Raw genomic sequence first — 16,731 nt, 5'->3', positions numbered from 1 at the left:
CCAGTTTCCCTAGCTGTAAAACAAGAAAGTTAGACTAGACCAGTGGTTTTTATAAACATACTTTTAGCCCCAGAACGCTTTCACCAAAAGTGATCTATGGCAAGCCCTGTGTGTTAAACAAACACAGATCTGTCCTCACGGGGCTGAGACACGAGGCCAGACTTCTGCCCCCACATCTTCCTTCCTTGCCAGCGGCTCTTGGCGGAGGGTTCCCGTAGTCCCCCACAGCCTCAAATGTGGAAAACATTCCTCTAACCACGTCTAGGAGGTCCCTGGGTGGTGCAAATGGTTTGCACTCTTCCACAAACCTAAAGGGTCATGGCTTGAACCACAGAAGAAAGACCTGGCAAACTGCTTCCATAAAGATTACAGCCAAGAAAACCCTAGGGAGCTCAGCGCTACTCAACACACGAGGTTGCCATGAGTTGGAATCGACTCGATGGCAGCGGGTTTGGGTTTTTTATTTTTATTTTTTTTTAGCCACATTCTAGAGTCCCTTCCACAATCATGGTCCAGATGCTGGATCTAAGTCACCAAGTAAAAACCACACAATTAGAACCAGCCAAAATTAAACCCTATCTTCAGGAGTTTCCTTCATAACCAAGCCAGAGCTGAGATAAATAGGACACCCTCAAGTACCCCTACTGCTTTCTGGTGTGAACTGGCATTGCCTGTCATCGATCAGGGCATTTTAACACAGAAAGGCAGAGTGTCGGCTTCTGGGAGATGTATGACATGGGGGACTGTCACTCCAGTGACGAGCACTCTGGGGAGCAGCTCTGCTCAAAAGGCATCAGGCAAGTAATGACATTGTGAGTTATTTGTTGCCGGAGCTCGGAATATTTTGAGCTGCTCACAAGTGCACTGGGACTGTGGTAATGAATATTTTGGCCCCTAGGTAGAGGGCATCCAAGGAAGACAGCTGGTCAGAGCCCTTACAGTTCAGTGCTCTGGACCAGAAGTCAGGAAGTTGGCACAGAGCCTTCTCACTGACACTCCCCGGGTGCCTGTGACAAGCTCTGTGGCCTCTGTGGGGCCTGGTTTCCTTATCTGTAAAGTGAGTAGGCTGCACCAGATATAACTGAGCACTTACCCCTCCCTGGGCTGGGGCTCTGTGTATAGGAACTCAATCTTCACAAACACTGGAGGGGATGTATGGGATCCCCGTTTTATGAAAATGTAGGAAAGCAAGTCTTAGAGGGAGTTAGTTAGCATACCCAAGATCACACAGCTAGTCAATAGAAGGAAGAATGAGGCATCAAGATTGGAGGAAGACTCATTAACAACCCACGATATGCAGATAACACAGCCTGGCTCACTGAAAGTGATGAGAACTTGAAGAACTTACTGATAAAGATCAAAGGCTACGGCCTTCAGTATGGATTTCACCTCAACATAAAGAACACAAAAATCCTCACAACTGGACCAATAAGCAACATCATGATAAACAAAGAGAAGATTGAAGTTGTTGAGGATTTCATTTTACTTGGATCCACAATCAACTCCCATGGAAGCAGCAGTTAAGAAATCTAAGGACGTATTGCATTGGGCAAATCTGCTGCAGAAGACCTCTTTGAAGTGTTGAAAAGGAAAGATGTCACTTTGAGGACTAAGGTGCGCCTGACCCAAGCCATGGTGTTTTCAATCGTCTCATATGCACCTGAAAGCTGGACAATGAATAAGACCAAAGAGGAAACAATGCATTTGAATTATGGTGTTGGTGAAGAATATCGAATATACCATGGACTGCCAAAAGAACGAACAAATCTGCCTTGGAGGAAGTATAGCCAGAATGCTCCTTAGAAGCAAGGATGGTAAAACTTTGTCTCACTTACTTTGGACATGTTGTCAGGAGAGACCCATCCCTGGAGAAGGACATCATGGTTGGTAAAGTAGAGGGTCCATGAAAGAGAAGAAGATCCTCAACAAGATGGATTGACGCAGTGGCTGCAACAGTGGGCTCAAACATACCTACTATTGTGAGGATGGCTCAGGATCTGGCAATGTTTCATTGTGTTACAGGGTCATAGGGTCAATAGTCAATAGAACAGCAAGGCTTAAAATTAGCTACAGGAAGCAGTTTATCAAACCATTTTACTTACGGCTCTGAAGTCAAACAGCCTGTGTTTGAACCCTGATTTTGCCACTGATCAGGTACATCACTCGATTTGTTTAAATACTTTAACTCCAATTTCTTTAATTATAAAATGAGTATGATGGCTCTGCCTACCTCACAGAGTAGTTTGGAAGATAGGTGATCTGTTTGTTGTATGGTGGTGGCTTGGAGTTTCTATGGTGCTGGGAGCTAGGCCGTCAGTATTTCAAACACCAGCAGTGTCAACCATAGTGGACGGGTTTCAGTGGAGCTTCCAGACTAAGACAGACTAGGAAGAAAGGCCTGGGATCTACTTCTGAAAATTAGCCAATGAAAACTCTATGGATCACAGAATATTGTCTAAAACTTCAAGTCATTTATTTTGGACTTATCATCAGGAGGGACCAATCAATGGAAAAGCACGTCATGCTTAGTAAAGCGGAGGGCCAGTGAGGGCGAGGGAAACTCTCAATGAGATGGATGGACACAATGGACTCAAACGTACAAATGATCATGAAGATGGCTCAGGACTGGGCAACATTCCATTCTATTACCCATGGGGTTGCCTGAGTCACAGCCAACTTGGCGGCAAATAGCAACAACAATGATGCTGAGCATCTTAGGCTTATTTGTCCTTTATATAGCTTTTTTTCTAAAACGTCTGTTCAAATCCTTTGACCATTTTTTAGATTGTCTATTTCTTATCATTGCATTTTGAGAGTTCTTTGTATATTCTAGATGCAAGTCCTTCATCAGATGTGTTTTGCAAACATTCTCTGCCAATCTGTGGCTTGTCTCTTCATTCTTTTAATACTGTCATTTGAAAGCAAATAATTTAATTTTTTTAAAAGTCCAATTGATAAAAATTATAATTTTTTTTGTCTTTTAGGGAACATGGTTTTAGTGTTATATCTAAGCAATCGTTGCCTAACCTGAGATCACAAAAATTTTCTCCTATGTTTTCTTTGAGAAGTCTTATATTTTGCTTTACGATCCATTTTGAGTTAATTTTTTTATATGGTGCAAGGTATGGGTTGAGATTCCTTCTTTTGCATGTGGATGTTCAATGGCTCCAGCATGTGTTAAGAAGACCATCATTTCTCCATTATTGCCTGTGTGCCCTTGTCAGAACTCAATCTACCATATATGTGAGGGTCCATATCTGGACTGTTTTCTAATAAGTGTTGAATCAGGTAGCGTGAGTCCTCCAACTTTTTTCTTTTTAACAAATATTTGGGTTTTTCTTGGCTCTTCTAGATTCCTTGTCTTTCCATGCCAATTTTAGAATCAACTTGACAGTTTCTACAACAGCCTACTGAGGTTTGATTGGGGTTGCATTGAATTCATATATCAATCTGGGAGGAATTGACGTCTTGACGATATTGAGTTTTCCAATCCATCAACATGTCTCCATTTATTTAAATCTTCTTTTCTTTTATTGATCACCATTTTGTAGTTTTCAGCACATAGATACTGTACATATTTTGTTAGATTTATACCTAAATATTTCATGGCCAGCATAAATGGTATTTTTTTTTTTTAATTTCCAAATGTTGATTGCTAATATATAAAGATACAGTTGATTTTTATACATTGACCTTGTATTCTGCAACCTTTCTAAGCTCACTAGGTGGCTTTTTGTAGATTCTTGGGGATTTTCTACATAGAAAACTATGCCATATGCAAATAGAGACACTTTTATTTCTTCCTTTCTAATACACATGCCTTTTTTTATTTTTATTTGTTTGTTTTTACATTGACTAGGGCCTCCAGGATGAGGTTGAATAGGTATGGTTAGAGCATCCATTAGCAATACTAATCATAACTTTTAACCAAAGAAACTAATGCCTGTTTCACAGAGAAAACTGGAAGGAAGGTAATGGAAACTCACTGTTGTACAGAGGATTTTAGCAGAGCTCATGGCTGTACATAACAGAACTTTCTATAGCCACACACTTCTCCTTTATATCTTCTACACGTGGTAAAAATAAACATGTTTCCTTGATACAGTAAAGCTTGTGAAAAGCGGAAACCCTTCAGAGAAGGAAAACTTATTTTGCACTAAAAGGACTGATAGAAAAGTGGTAAGGCTGCATTCTGTCAAAGGTGGAAAACTGGGCGAGACTAGGAAAAATAAGGCAACCCCGTGGAGTTCCAGCTCTTACAGGTTTCACTGTATTATCCAAAAATACAGCCACTCTATAAAAAATCTGTAGCATATAAGAATAGTAAGTACAGAAATTTTAAATCATGCTTAGTGACCAACATTTCATTATGCAATCTCACTCATAAATTACTTGGGCAATCGATGGTTATTGATTAACAAACTCAATTTAATATTAGTTCAGGGTTCCAAGTTACCTGAGGAGGTTGGAAATGGCATCCAAGCTGCCGTGCTACAAAGCATAAACACTGCCAGAAAAACATCTGTCAGAATTATTATTCAATTTAGTTAAATAAAATTTATGTTTTTCATAAACTCGAATACCACGTAGGGGTAATGTTAGTTTATGTGATCAGTAAACCAATATAGGAAGGTTAAAAAGTTAATGAGAAAAGAAACACACATCTTAATAAAATATAAACTGTACACATATATCCTCCATAGTGGAGCCCTGGTGGTACAGTGGCTAAGAGCTCAGCTGCTAACCAAAAGGTCGGCAATCTGAGCCCACCAGCTGCTCCTTGGAAACCCTATGGGACAGTTCTACTCTCGGCAACAGGTTTGGTTTTTTAGATTTTATTCCCCATAGTAACAAGCTCAAGGGAAGACAAATACTATTATTTATTTTTTTAATCAAAATCATCTTTAAAAAAGTCTCATTTTTCCAAAGCTTGATTTGAACTATGTGAAGTTGAATTCTCATATAAAAATGTTTCTGAGCTAACATTTGCTGTAAGAAGGATTAGTTCTTTAGTCAGCATTTTTAAAGTGTTGGTTTCCTGCTTTTCATACAGACAGCGCTCCTGCAAACAGGGCACCTGTTCCTAAAACCCACTGGACTTTCTGTAAGAAGTATGGCAAGCTCCAGCCCCACAAAGGACAAGGTGCAGGAAGGGCAAAGATTCTCTATATATCCGAGGAAAGCGACATTATGACGGAAGCAGAGTGGCTAAGGTGGGCAGACTAAGCCGGTTTTCCAGAAGAAGACTAAAACTACAAAGAAGGTTGTGCTGAGAGCCCAGCTACAGACCCCAGAGAACGCTGCCTATTAGGTGACACGAGCGTTCTGAACTGGGAGCAGATAAGAAGAGAAAGGGCCAAGTGATCCAGTCCTAAGCTCTGTCTTATTTTATTAGCAAGACAATAAAATCTTGAGGTTCTGTTAAAAAAATAAAGTGTGAGTTTCCTTATTTTCTGTAAGTGTTGAGAATATGAGGTTTGTATGAGTATCTATTTCTGTTAACAAACAGATCCAAGCTTCTTTATTTTAAGACATGTAACCTAGAGTCCCTGGGTACTGCAAACGGTTAAAGCACACGGCTGCTAATGAAAATGTTGGAGGGTCAAGTCCATCAGGAGGCACCTCAGAAGAAAGGTCTGGCGAGCTACTTCCAAAAAATCAGCTCTTCAAAACGCCATGGAGCACAGTTCTACTCTGACACACATGGGGTCACCGTAAATCAGAAGCAATTCAATGGCAACTGCTTTTATTTGGTTGGTTGGTTGGTTGGTTGGTTGGTTGGTTGGTTGGTTGGTTGGTTGGTTGGTTGGTTGGTTGGTTGGTTGGTTTTTGGTAAAGTAACCTGGAGGTAGGAAAACATCTGACACCCATACGAGGAAATATCAAGGTCTTTTCTGAATCACAGACACACAGAAAGCTGATAGCTTCTACTCTACACTTCCAGCCTCAAGTAGAAAATAATCCAAGAAACACAATAAGTCACTGGTTTAGATGTCAAAGAACTATTCTTCCCAATGATCATGAGATCTCTAATTGATTTGAGCTCACAAATAGATAGATTAGACAGACAACAAAGAAGTCTACCAGCCCAGAACCTCAGCCTCACCCAACAGAGACTAGATCTCCAGCATCTATCTGCAAGAGCTCTCCCAAAACTCAGACCATCCAACCAAAGTCCCAGTTACTGCTGACTCCCATGGGGAACAAGGAACCAGAAACTCAGACCATCCAACCAAAGTCCCAGTTACTGCTGACACCCATGGGGAACAATGAATCAGAAACAAAACAAAAACACAAAATCTGTAGACAGGAAGAAATAAAAAAGTAAAATTCTGGAGAAATAGCGAGCTGGCAGAGTCCAAGTCCTGTTGCCCCTGGATTCCTCCGGGTGCCACAGAGCCCTGCCTGGCCATGAGCAGCCCTTGAGTGTAATTGACTCTGTCAGGTTAGTCCACTTGGGCGCCTCTGCAGAGTAACCTACAAAAACATAATTTTCCAAAAGAGAAAATCTTCACTCTCTTGTAAATATAAAATGAACACATGTCTACGATTTTATTCCATTCATTAATTAATGAGGGAATCAGCAATATGTTAAAAACTGGTTTAAAGAACATTGGAAGAGCTAAGGATTTAAAGATAATTTACTAAAGAAATGCTAGTATACAATTTCTAGGTTAGATACGAAACCATTTAAGGTCCAACAGGGAAATAAACTGTAACCTTTGGGGTTTTCAGTTCCAGCAAGGAGAAATTATTTGCATCTCCACTAGACAAAAATCTCCAGGTTACCACATAAATTCACCAAGTCTGGATCTTTGACCAACAGTAACCAGAGAGTCTAACAAAATACATTCCCAGCTTGGGTGGGTCTGGGCCCTGGGAGACATCTAAAGGACATTCCACTCAAATTTTCCTCTTATTGCCAAGTTTTGGATATTTTTTCTTAAATATTAAATAATAGTTGTTCTACATAGGAGATGAAAGCTTTAAGCCCTAATGTCCTTGGGGAGCAAAAACTATAAAACCAATTGCTCTTAATTGATGAAAATAAAACACCTATTTCCCTTTGTCCAAGGCCACAAAGCTAGTGTGGGTCAAGGCCCAGGCTGAAACCAAAGCTTTCAGCTCCCACTATGCCACAAACACCGTTTTTGAAATACCACTCTCCAAAGTTCCACTGGTTATTGAAGAAAGTTCGGAGACAATCAGAATCAATAAAATGAGGAAGTTGAGGCTGAATGGTAGTTAACCCACATGTACCCACTACAGAAGGCTGATTTAGGTAGAGAAGATTAAAGAGATCGTACCTCTTTCTTTTGGAGGCCCTGGGTGGTTCAAATGGTTAACACATTCAGCGGCTAATCTGGAAGTTGGAGGTTTGTGTCCACTCAGAGGAGCCTCGGAAGAAAGGTCTGGCAATACACTTCTGAAAAATCAGCCACTGAAAACCTTGTGGAGCACAGCTCTACTCTGACACACCTGGGCTCACCTGAGTCGGAGTCAACTCAACAGCAGCTGGCGCCTTTTTCTGAAAGGGTGGAAAGACATGGAAAGTTTGGAGCTCGTAACAGTAAAAGGCCCAGGGAGGTTCTCTTTCTCTCTCTTCCCTTCTCTTTCTTTGTGCAAGTGCTCCCTTCCGAAGAAACCGTGGACCCCCATCCAGAGGGACTTGTAGCTGGCTCAGCCCCTGCCCTGCGCAGAGACTCAGGGAAGCCTCCAGTGGGGACAGGCTTAGATTTGAAAGTGAGACTCCCAGGTCTTCCCCAGCCCCACGGCAAGGGTGGACAGGGGGCAGCTTTGCTTGCTGCTTCTGCTTTGTCGGACGCTTAAATCACCTCTGGGTTTGTTAGATTAAACAGCTCCCTCCTTTAAAGAGAAAAGTTCTGATACCTGCCACACAAGGATGAACCTTGAAAACGTTACGCTGGGTGAAATCAGTCAGTCACAAAAGAACAAATACTGCACGATCCTGCTTATGTGAAATATCTAGAGCGGGCAAGTGTACAGAGACCAAAGCTTATTAGTGCTTACGGGGGTGGGCAGGAGGGAGAAAGTAGGACCTAGGCAACGCCAAGCAGCTGTTGGCTGACGGGAAATTTGAGAGCTAGATAGGGGTGACGGTTGCGCAGCGTGATGAAGGCGTTAACACTGCTGAACTGTCCATGTGAAGTTCGCTGAAGGGCCAAATGCTTTGTTACCTGTATATTTGTTGTTGTTAGGTGCCATGGACTCAACTTTTGACTCACAGGAGTCTCGTGTGACAGAGTAGAACTGCCCTATAGGGTTTTCAAGGCTGTAATCTTTACGGGAGCAGATCCGCCCGGTCTTTCTCCAGCAGAGCCACTGGGGGGGTTCGAACCACCAAGCTTTCAGTTAGCAGCTGCGTGCTTAACCGATGCACCACCAGGGCCCCTGACACATATATTTACCACAATTTAAAAAGAACAAAGGTAGGGAGGAAGCTATGGTATGATTTACTCAGACTTCCACACCCCTACTGCCGTCAAGTCAGTTCCAAGTCCCGGAGATCTCGTGTGTCAGGGTAGAACGGTATTCTGCAGGGTTTTCAGTGGCTGATTTTGGGTGCTGTAAATTGCCAGGCCTTTCTTCTGAGGTGCATCTGGGTAGGTCTGAACCTCCAAACTCTTCGGTTAGCAGTCAAGCATGTCACCCATTTGTGCCACCCAGGACTCCTCCATACCCCTCAACCAAAAAAACCAAACCCATTGGCCATCGAGTTGATTCTGACTCACAGCGACCCTATAAGACAGAGTGGAAACTGCCCCAAAGAGTTTCCAAGGAGCACCCAGTGGACTCGTACTGCCAACCTTTTGGTTAGCAGCCATAGCTCTTAACCACTACGCCACCAGGGTTTTTTGTTTGTTTGTTTTTCCACACCCCTAAGACAATCTTTTCCAAACTGCTGGAGAGATATTTTTTAGCCTTTATGTTGTAAAATAAAACCCAAGTACAGATAACCACAAAAAACAAGTGTACCGGTCAGTGAATTATTAGGAGGTGAACATCCTTATAACCACCGCCAAGTCAAGAAGTAGAACTACCATTGGAACGTGCCTCAGTGGAGTGGAACGGAGTGGAAAATGCCCGCGTGTCTCAAGTAGAGCTGAGCATTGTGACCCGAAACGGCTGTGCCGTATAACTTTTCCATGAATGTGTGTCTCTGTGTATATTTGTTCTGGGCCACAATTTCTCACTGTAGGTCACAAACAAAAAAGCTTGCTAGCCACAGCCGTAGACACCATCCTATCTGCTGAGTTACTAGGGGAGAAAGCTCCAGCCCGGATTCCACAGCCCCGTTAGTTCCCCAAAGAGGGGCAGCACAGAAGTCATGTGGCTCACACTTTACAGCGACTGCAGCAGCTTCTCTTCTCACCGGTCAGAACATCTGAGAAAACAGAAAATATTTTTAAAGAAGATGAAATATCTGTCCATATCATGCAGGAAAATGAATATGGAATATTGTAAAGAAAGCAATTAATTCACACTTAAGACTAATTGCCTAACCCAGTGGGTCTTTAAATTATTCATTAGTGCTATTTAAAAATAATTGCAGTTTATGAGGAAAACCCATTATGGATTTCTTTTAAGAATTAAAAAGAAAGGGTTTCCTTTTTGTATTTACCAACTGCTTACAGCTTTTGCAACCAGCCCAGTTTGAGACGAGCTTAATATTCTCATCCTCCTCCCCACATCCCATAATCGAATCAACTTTATCACACTAACAGTTCATGTGCTCCCTGGAACAGATTTTGAACTCACAGAGAGGACAATGACACTGTCCTGAAAGAATGCAAGAGATGTATCCAAAAACGGAAGGGAAAAAAAAAAGAGAACAAAGCAAGGAACCATTACAAGATACAGTGTTTCCTCAGGTCAAGTTCATGCTGCTCCCTGCATCTCCAACAGAAGAACCGGGGATTCCCATCGCCTTCTGCTCACGTTGGTCAGAACTTCCGAGCTCCCCTCGCTGTCTCCCCCTTCCCTCCTCATTGACTTTCTGCTCCGAGTTCTTTATTTTCTCTGCTTCTCTGGTTCCTCTAAGGAACACTCAGCATTGTAGCCATACAATGGTAGAGCTGGAAAGGACATTCATTGAAGTCGGAGGTTTTTAAAGTGTGTTTGGAGTCCTTGAGTGATACAAACAGTTAATGCATTCAGCTGCTAACCAAAAGGTTGGTGGTTTGAGTCCACGCAGAGCCACCTCGGAAGAAAGGCCTGCCAATCTGCTTTTGAAAAATCAGCCATTGCAAACCCCATGGAGCGCAGTTCTGCTCTGACACACTCAGGGACACCAAGAGTCGGGGTCCCCATGAGCCGGAGTCGACTTGACAGCAACTGCCTTGTTGGTTAAGGTGTGTTTACCGGCACCCCAGGAATTCTTTAGATGCCTCGAAAGCTCCCCAGCGGGAGTGGGTTGCTGAGTTAACAGGACTTGTTGATCTTCAACCCCGCTCCAATTCCTCATCCCCAAGAGAAGAGCTTCGTTTTGAGTCACTAAGATTTTGTGTTTAAGAAAGTTGTTCTCTTGCTAAAAACAAAATTTAAAATGGCCCTCATAAGAAGGAGAGTCGATAATCGGAGGCAGAAATTCAATGCATGTCTGGTTGCTTCCATGAACAACTGCCTCCTTTTGCATGCGACAGGAACTGGCTGGTGCCTGGCTACTCTTACTGAACATTTTGATCAAAGAATGTTCAGGAACAGTAGCTGGGCACCATCAGACTCCTGATCAAAAGGGGGGACATGCAGAACAGAATATCAAATTGTCATGGAATTCAGACTTTCTGGACCCGTTGAAGCTGGATGAACCCTCAAAACTATTGCCCTGGGAAAACCTTAAAATTTAAACCAAAAATATCCCCTGCAGTCTTTGAACCAAAAATAGCGTATCTTAATTAGTAAAGTACATCCCCTTTGAGCACTGCGCTCTTTTAAAGAACTGTCTATATGAGATCAGATTGACAATGGTAACTCAAAAGGCTGGATGGGAAGCTTAGGGGGCAGTGAGTTTAAGATAATGGTGTGGAACAATCTAGAAAAGGATAGCAAGAATGGTAAGCACAGCTTGAAGAATGTAATCAATGTCACAGAATTGTATATGTAGAAATTGTTTCACCAAAAAAATAAAATCTAATAAAATGAGCCTCGTGGTACAGATAAAAACACTAAGGCCCAGGAAAGAGAAGAGACTTGTTCAAGGTAGCATACCCAGTCACAGAGGTGGGAACAGACCCAGCCTCCTGACTCTGGGTCTAATATCTACCCCACCTAGCCGGCTGGTGGTATAGTGGTTAAGAGCCCAGTTGCTAAAAAAAAAGGCCAGCACTTCAAACCAGCCAGCTACTCCTTGAAAACCCTATGGGGCAGTTCTACTCTGCCTATATGGTCGCTATGAGTTGAAATAGACTCGATGGCACACAACAACAACTAGCCAGGTGGGGATTTGGCACAGGTACACTGAAAAGAGCATAAGCCTTGGAGCCAGAATGGCCAGAATCTGTGCCTAATCTCAGCCACTTTCTAGGTGTTTGTCCTTCCAGTTACATTTGTCCTTCAGCTCCCTGAGCCCTAGTCTTTTTGTCTGTTAGAAGTGGAAATAAAAATACCAGCCTTGCATAACTAGATAAGCTATTGTACATGAAAACACTTTAGGTATTATATACACATAACAAGAGTTCAGGTGTCAACAGCTTCTTCATCGTTGGAGATATTCAGTAAGTATCTTACCGAGGGTGTGCGTTATGCAGATGACACAACCCTGCTTGCTGAAAGTGAAAAGGACTTGAAGCACTCACTGATGAAGATCAAAGACTACAGCCTTCAGTATGAATGACACCTCAACATGAAGAAAACAAAAATCCTCACAACTGGACCAATAAGCAACATCGTGATAAACGGAGAAAAGATTGATGTTGTCAAGGATTTCGTTTTACTTGGAGCCACAATCAACACCCATAGAAGCAGCAGTCAAGAAATCAAAAGACACATTGCAGTGGGCAAGTCTGCTGCAAAAGACCTCTTTAAAGTGTTGAAAAGCAAAGACGTCACCTTGAGGACTAAGGTTCACCTGACCCAAGCCATGGTATTTTCAATCCTCTCATATGCATGTGAAAGCTGGACAGTGAGTAAGGAAGACTGAAGAAGAATTGATGCCTTCAAATTGTGTGTTGGCAAAGACCATTGAATATACCATGGACTGCCAGAAGAATGAACAAATCTGTCTTGGAAGAAGGGCAGCCAGAATGCTCCTTAGAAGCAAGGATGGCGAGACTGTGTCTCACATACTTGGACATATTATCAGAAGGGATCAGTCCCTGGAGAAGGACATCATGTTTGGTAATATAGACGGTAAGCAAGAAAGAGGAAGAGGTTCAATGAGATGGATTGACACAGCGGCTGCAACGATGGGCTCAAGCACAGCAACAATAGTGAGGATGGCGCAGGACGGAGTAGTATTTCGTTCTGCTGTGCATAGGGTCGTTATGGGCCGGAACCAACTCGACGGCACCCAACAACAACAACATCCTACTGAGACTGTGTTTGTGGTGGTCACTGCTGTGCCAAATGCAATGCACCCCGAGGCAGGCAGCTGGACTGGTCAGTTGAGGAAGGTCTCCACTTCCTCTCCCTAACACACCACTACCAATTTACTCACAACTGTCTGGCACGTGTAGGCTAGCACGCACATGCGTGTGTGTTTGTGGGCACACCCAGCACACAGCAGGGCTCATCAGGTATTTGAGGAATGAATGAATTCATTAACTAATTGACAGGTGATAGGCTATCCATTTTGATATCCATTCATTTCATTTTAATTTCCCTGTCTGACCAGTTGCCATCAGGTTGATTCTGACTCACGACAACCCCCATATATATCAAGGTAGGACCGTGCTCCACAGCGATCTCAAGTGCTGATTTTTCATAAATAGATTTCTGGGACTTTCTTCCAAGACACCTCTGGGTGGACTTGAACTGCCAACCTTTCAGTTAGCAACCAAGTACTTAAACATTTCAGCCACCTAGGACACCTCGCCTCTTTAGGTTAGGTTGAGGTTAATATAGGCTTTTTTTATTAAAGGACACTGTTTCCAGGGGTTACGTGTCATCAGTTAGGTTGAATGCAAATTTATGAAAAAGTACACATATATGACTCAAAAAGAAAAAAAAGAACAACCAACCCCCTTGTGGTCAAGTCAATTCCAACTCATAGTGACCCTATAGGACAGAGTAGAATTGCCCCATAGGGTTTCCAAGGAGCACCTGGTGGATTCAAACCGCCGACCTTTAGGTTAGCAGCTGTGGCACTTAACCATTAGGCCCCCAGGGTTTCCTGAATAATGACCAGACATCTAAAAATGTCCAGTGGCGAATCTGATCTCCATACTTCAAAGGGCTGAGTGCAGATCAAATGAGCTCAAGGACTTGAAAATGGTTTGGAAGCCATAAGGTAATAGAGAACTGATCATTATTTGTGTTTTTATGTTTATTTTCTTCACTTAAGGGTTACCAACCAAAAAGCCTGAATCGAATGCTAAATTTCTCTCACTCTAAAATCTAGCTCAGCCACTCAATGAGTGTGTTTATAAGACAAAATCAATTCAACGTTAAGCGATAAATTTATCTGATGAAGGTAAATATCACAGAAGAGAGGTCCGGGTTTTTGGCATTCTTAACCAAAACAATAAATAAACAAACTCCTCCCAAAGTAAAGACGGAAATATAATTATTCAGTCTCTCCATGTAAGACTTGCCCAGAAACTGAAATATTGTTAGCAAAGATGGATTTAAATTGTGTGCTCCAATGAATTGGTAGATCTCTTAGTTTATTGTTTTGATTTCTCTGCATTCCACCACAGGGAAATTATGCAAAGTCTTAGAGTACATGCAAAGAATATTGATAATTACGGGATTTGCTGTTTAGCTTGAAGATAATCCCGTGAATCTCCTCTGATCTATTGGAGCCATGGTGACCTGTGTACGGCTGTTTTGCTGCCCTTCTTAAGGCCGTGACCGCGACCTGATAGACGTGCTAAGTGCATCCGAAAGTGTACAATGCCAAGCCACCCACCTGATTCAGCACATAAAGGTCAGCCCAGTCAGATTATTCTGGAGGCATCTGGGTGCTCGACAGAATTAAGCCCTTATCGCCCAAGGTGAAGGCAGTGATGGGCCAGAGGCAGAATTCTCACCTTGTGTGCAGAAGAACCAGTCTGACCTCCCGGCCAAGCCACCTCCTGCGCAGCAACCACCCATCTGTCAGTGGGGACTTGGGTGATGCTGACCAGGTTTCAGTGGAGCTTCCAGACTATGATGGACTAAGAAGAAAGGCCTGGCTATCTTCTTCTGGAAATTAGCCAATGAAAACCCTGTGGATCACAACAGTCCAATGCTGTTGTGCATGGGTGTCCATGAGTCAGGGGCTGACTCAGGGGCAGCTAAACAGTAACATCTCCCAAGGCTGGAAGCCCCTGGGTGGTGCAAAGGATTAATGTGCTCAGCTGCTAACCAAAATGTTGGAGGTTCCAGTCCACCCAGAGGCACTTCAGAAGAAAGGTCTGGCAATCTACTTCCCAAAAGTCTCCAACTGAAAACCCTATGGGGCACAGTTCTACTCTGACACACATGGGGTCTCCATGAGTCACAATCGACTTAAAGGCAACTGCTTTGATCAACCAAGGCATGGTGCCCACGGTCTGCTCCCAAGCCCACCTGCAGGTCAGAAGCACTGGGAAAGCTCCGTAAAATGGAAACCCCAGGGTCACACCCTAGACCCGCGGGATGACCGTCGAAGCCCAGGGAATCTGTATTTAAATGAGCCCCTCAAGTGACTCTCACGCGTGGCCAGGTGAAGAACACCTGTTCTAGGCTGGTGACACCACAGAAGCCGGAAGAGGCAAAGACAACCCAATCTTCTGTGCGGTCCGCGTGACACCCAACCACCCACCTTCATCTTATCTTCTCACCTATTTTATATTTTACGAAACCTGCTGGACGCCCTGGCTGCTCTGGTGTCACCGCGCCACAACCTCCCAGGCCTGGCTGCGGTCTGGAGGATCCGTCCTGGAGCCGAGCGGCCTGTATGTATCGCAGAGCCTCAGAGGGTGTCTGTTTCAAGTACCCCACCTGCATTCTCCACAGTAGCTCGCCCCCACTGAGGCTCAAAGTCTCCTCTCGGTTGTTACTAAAAACTCCTTAACCCCGTGAGGGAAGCAAGTGCCTCAGTTACAGGCTGAACACCTCGCTTCACCTGACTGTCAAAGAGAAAGAGGCGATGGAGTGCACCGGAAAGCAGACAGACTTAATTCTATGCTTGTTCGCTGGAGGATCTGGGCATGTTATCAAACCCCAGCGAGCCTCAGCTTTCTTATCTGCAACATGGGGAATTAATGGCATTATTATAACATAATAATGTGACACCTACCTCGTGAAATGATGAGAATTAAATGAGATAACCCATGTAAAATGTATTCACTAAATAAACGGTAGCTGTTATGATTATTGTTATTATGAAACGGTGTTCTCCAGACCTCTGCAGACCCTGGAGTCTTGGTATTAGATGTGGTCTAATCTACCACCATGATGCTGAGAGTATGAATGTGTTATGTAATAACAGTTGTGTTATTGTGCACCCTCAAGTCAACTCCCTCTAGTAATGACTCTATAGGGCAGAGTAGAACTGCCCCAAAGGGCTTCCTAGGCTGTAATTTTTACGGGACCAGATCACCAGGTCTTTTCCCCCACGGAGTTGCTGGGCGACTTCAAATCACTGACATTATAGTTAACAGCCGAATGCTTTAACCATTGTGCCACTAGGGCTCCTTGATTCTCCAAGAGCAGAGATCAATAAACATATTATTTCGTGTAAGATTAGGGAGGTCATACACCCACACTGCTCTGCTCTGATCAGACAACACCTGGAATATTTCAATTATTTCTGGGCACTCCACTTCAAGAGGGACACAAAGGTTTGGGGGAAAGTGATGAGTAAAGAGTAGGACCCCCAAAACCTATCACGTGAGAAATTGTTTTAGAAACCAGCATTCTCAGCAAGGAAAAGAGAAGCCACAGGGGAGAACATGACAGTTGTCTTTAAATATCTGAATAGCTGTTGCAAAGATGAAGAATAAGACTTACCATGGTGGCCCCCAGGAGTAGAATTAAAATGGGGGGCCTAGAAATGAGCTATAAGGTCCTTCCAGCGCTAAGAGTCTAAGGTGACTCAGATCCAGGATTTTTCTTGAACAGAGCACTCTGCTCCTATTCAGGTTAACAAGAAATGAGGGTTAATTTTTAAGCTGTCCTATTACACTGATACCCCTTCTAAATATTCATGTGTGGCTAGGGCTGGCTCTGGGAATGGGTGACCTACAAATTAGAAAAAGCCGCTGTAATCCACATAAGAAAAGCAAGCCCAAAGACATAGATATATGAGGATCGGAGGCTAGCTGCCTCAGTGAATGATTTAAGGGGCCCAAAACACTGTTTATAGATGGCAGGCTCTCCAGTCTGCCTAGAGCGCTTACCTTGAATATCATCATCACTGATAAACTGCAGAGGAGGTCCATATACCAAAGGCCCTGGACGTTCAACAAACACCTGCCCACAGAACTGAAACAGGCACAGGGCAGAATTGGTTGTTGTTCTGAGCTGCTGCCCAGTCGACTACAAGGCCATCCAGTCGGTCCCTGGCTCATGGCAACCCCATCGCAA

The 16,731-nt window shown here is 43.5% G+C and overlaps 1 pseudogene; it reads left to right on the top strand.

Annotated features, from left to right (window-relative positions):
- The first annotated feature begins 726 nt into the window (after nucleotides 1-726).
- Nucleotides 727-5,375, top strand: LOC126087549 (60S ribosomal protein L36a-like; annotated as a pseudogene).
- Nucleotides 5,376-16,731: the final 11,356 nt, after the last annotated feature.

The sequence above is a fragment of the Elephas maximus genome, chromosome 12, assembly GCF_024166365.1.
Source record: "Elephas maximus indicus isolate mEleMax1 chromosome 12, mEleMax1 primary haplotype, whole genome shotgun sequence".
NCBI classification, from domain to species: Eukaryota; Metazoa; Chordata; class Mammalia; order Proboscidea; family Elephantidae; genus Elephas; species Elephas maximus.
The sequence above is the reverse complement of the archived record's forward strand: the minus strand, read 5'-3'. Positions and strand labels throughout refer to the sequence as shown.